The following is a 4,138-nucleotide window of genomic DNA, read 5'->3' as shown; positions in this document are numbered from 1 at the left end:
TGGAGTGGCCACAAGGACCAGGGGCACGCCCTCCATCCTTGTGGGCCCCTCAGGTATCGTCTCGCGTTGATTCTTTTCCCAAAAATCACATATATTCCAAAAAAATATCCGGAAGTTTTTGTCCCGTTTGGACTCCGTTTGATATGGATTTTTTGCGAAACAAAAAACATGCAACAAACGGGAACTGGCACTCGGCACTGGATCAATATGTTAGTCCCAAAAAATAGTATAAAAAGTTTCCACAAGTATGTAAAAGTTGTAGAATATTGGCATGGAACAATAAAAAATTATAGATATGACGGAGATGTATTAGTAGGCCTAGTTGGTATTTTAATTACTGGTAATTCAGATAGAGTCCAGACATCATCAAAATCGGTGTGCGCCCGTGGCGTGCTCTCATGACCCCGGGGAAATTTTTTGGCACAAGTTTTGATGATCATTCCTTCCAAACCGGAGCATCTCACATGAAGGACCATGGTTTCCAAAAGGAGACGCGTCAATTCAAACTCCAGTGGTTGATGACTTCATCGTTTGGTCTCATAAAAATTTCCACCGTAGGCAATCACCATTATACCATGGGTTTGATTTTCTAACGGATTTCAGGCATCTTTTGATATATTTAAGACACTTTTTGAATTTAATGTGCAATTTGTGGATATAAATAAAATCACAACCGGAACTGCATGTGCTGTCGAAAGGGATGAGGATTGTCGTGTAACACCCACGATGCGGCTATATCTCCCACGTGTCGGAGCACAACTTAGAGGCATAACCGCATAGTAGGCATGTCGCAAGAGGGGTAATCTTTACACATCCCACGTACTGAATAAGAAAGAGATAAAGAGTTGGCTTACAATCGCCACTTCACACAATACATAAATATAGCATTACATCATCCAGAATACAGTCAAGGTCCGACTACAGAACCAAATAAAGAAAGACAACCCCAAATGCTAGATCCCCGATCGCCCCAACTGGGCTCCACTATTGATCGTCCGGAAAGGAAATACAGTAACATCCCGAATCCTCGTCGAACTCCCACTTGAGTTCGGTCGCGTCCCCTGCACTGGCATCGTCGGCACCTGCATCTGGTTTTTGGAAGTAATCTGTGAGTCACGGGGACTCAGCAATCCCACACCCTCGCGATCAAGACTATTTAAGCTTAAGGTAGGAAAAGGGGGGTAGTGAGGTGGAGCTGCAGCAAGCACTAGCATATAAGGTGGCTAACTTACGCAAATGAGAGCGAGAAGAGAAGCAAAGCACGGTCGATAAACTATCATGATCAAGAAGTTATCTTGAAACTACTTACGTTCAAGCATAACACGAGACCGTGTTCTCTTTCCGGACTCCACCGAAAAGAGACCATCACGGCTACACACGCGGTTGATTCATTTTAATTAAGTTAAGTGTCAGGTTTTCTGCAACCGGATATTAACAAATTCCCATCTGCCCATAACCGCGGGCACGGCTTTCAAAAGTTCAAAACCCTGCAGGGGTGTCCCAACTTAGCCCATCACAAGCTCTCACGGTCAACGAAGGATATTCCTTCTCCCAGGAAGACCCGATCAGACTCGGAATCCAGGTTACAAGACATGTCAACAATGGTAAAACAAGACCAGCAAAGCCACCCGAATGTGCCGACAAATCCCGATAGGAGCTACACATATCTCATTCTTAGGGCGCACTGGATAAGCAATCCGTACAACTAAATCCAACCCTCAAGTTTCCCCGAGGTGGAGCTGCAAGGGGCTATAGTTTGGACCAACACTCAGAGGAGCACTAGCCCGGGGGTTTAAAATAAAGATGGCCCTTGAGTCCGCGGAACCCAAGGGAAAAAGGCTTAGGTGGCAAATGGTAAAACCAAGGTTGGGCCTTGCTGGAGGAGTTTTATTCAAGGCAAACTGTCAAGGGGTTCCCATTATAACCCAACCGCGTAAGGAACGCAAAATCAAGGAACATAACACCGGTATGACGGAAACTAGGGTGGCAAGAGTGGAATAAAACACCAGGCATAAGGGTGAGCCTTCCACCCTTTACCAAGTATATAGATGCATTAAAGTAAACATGATATAATAATGATATCCCAACAATAATCATGTTCCAACAAGGAACAAACTCCATCATCACCTACAACTAGCAACGCTATAAGAGGGGCTGAGCAAAGCGGTAACATAGCCGTACAACGGTTTGCTAGGAAAAGGTGGGTTAGAGGCTTGACATGGCAATATGGGGGGCATGATAAAGCAAGTGGTAGGTATCGCGGCATAGCAATAGAGCGAACAGCTAGCAAGCAAAGATAGAACTAATTTCGAGGGTATGGTCATCTTGCCTGCAAAGTTCTCCGAGTTGACGAAAGCCTGGTCCTCGTAAGTGTACTCAACGGGTTCCTCGATCACGTAATCGTCTCCCAGCTCTACCCAAAGCAAGAACACAAGCAAAGGAAATAACAATCAACCACGGTGCAATGGGCAAGCAACATGATGCAAAACATGGTATGATATGTGGGATGTGATATGCAATGCATATGCGTGCTCTGGAAGGAAAAGATTGAACCAGGCCCCAACTTGGCAAACCAAGTGCCCAGCTGGAAAGATGAGTTGATTTCGGTCGAAATCGATATAAAGATCACCAGAATCGGATGCACGGTTTGCAAATGGCAAGCAAAACAATAATGGCACAATTCTGCGATTAACAGCACAATGCCATCTAAAATGCAACAAGAAACTAAGATACTACACTCTAACATAGCAAAAAAGCACATGGCAGTGATCTAATCAAGATGCTTGACAAAATATGAACACTGAGCTACGGCTAAATCACACAAGAGCAGGTTCAAACAAGCATGGCAAAAGTGCAAAAGATATCAGCTTCACAGACTTAGTGAAAATACTAACATGTCAGGAATTAACATCAGGAAGCAATGTTTAGAGCAAGATAACAACATGCTACAAGAACATATCATAGCAAAACAAGGCATGGCATGAATCTACTCAAAGCATAGCACAAAAGTCCCTTAATGACCATAAGCCAAAAGGGCATAGAAAATATGATGGCACCCATGTAAACATAGCAAGTTTCGTTAACAGATTCAGACTTAGCAAAAAATTGGACTTGGCATAAATAGAGTTATGAAGGCCTCTTTGCAAGCTTGCTCAACACAAGGCATTGCATGACAAGCTAAGCATACTACCAGCAATAAGACATGTTCATGAAGCTAACCAAAGCAAGAACCAACTCATAGCATGCATGGATCAACTACAACAACCTTGGAAAAATTGATTAACGCGTAAACAATCTGCCAGGAACATTTTATAGCAAAAGTAGAGCAAGATTGAGTCATGCTAGGGCACTCCATAAATGCAAACAGGGGCATGGATGGATAGAGCATAACCATATGTCAAAATCATCCTTACTAAACATACTCAAAAGAAGCATGGATCTCTCTATAGCAACATGAACACATGGCATAAAAATAACAGCAGGGAAATGACTTAGTGAAATTCTAAGTCCCTGAAAATCAGCAATATCACGAGAGCTACTTTGCATGCTTGTGCTAGTCACCACAAATATCACAAAAATACATGGCATACACCCCTGTAGAGATGGCATGGCATAGCCCAAAACACATGTATAGCTCATGCCCATATGAAGCACACAACAAATGTAGCAAAAATGACAAATGCTCATAATCTGCTAAGTAACAGGAACTAACATTTTATAGCACTCTTGCATCAGTCATTTGGGCATCAAGATGAACTCAAACAAGCATGTCACAATGGAATGAAATGAAGTGCACATCGTAATGAACATTTTGATATACTGCACGCACAAAACGAAGCAACGGATGAGAAGTTATGGCATTTTGAACAGTGCTTGAAAATATAGCGGATGGAAAAGACTTAGGCGAAAATCGGGTCAACCTCTAGGGTTCAGATATGGATCTGGCATGGATTATGAAGATCGCCGAAGAAGGAGTTTGCCAGAGATGGAGGAGACGGCCGGAGATGGAGGGGTGAGGCGGATTCGGCGAGGTAGAGGCCCGATCCGGCCGCGGGACGACGGCGGCGGCTCTGCGGGTGCGGAAGCCGAGGCGGATCCGCGGCAGAGCGCCGGCAAGCGGACGCGCGGCGGCGGGATA

At 44.2% G+C, this 4,138-nt stretch overlaps 1 pseudogene; it reads left to right on the top strand.

The window, feature by feature from the left end:
* The first annotated feature begins 3,985 nt into the window (after positions 1-3,985).
* Positions 3,986-4,138, top strand: part of LOC119299289 — a 2,257-nt pseudogene continuing 2,104 nt past the window's right edge.

Source organism: Triticum dicoccoides, chromosome 5A, assembly GCF_002162155.2.
Source record: "Triticum dicoccoides isolate Atlit2015 ecotype Zavitan chromosome 5A, WEW_v2.0, whole genome shotgun sequence".
NCBI lineage: Eukaryota > Viridiplantae > Streptophyta > Magnoliopsida > Poales > Poaceae > Triticum > Triticum dicoccoides.
The sequence above is the reverse complement of the archived record's forward strand: the minus strand, read 5'-3'. Positions and strand labels throughout refer to the sequence as shown.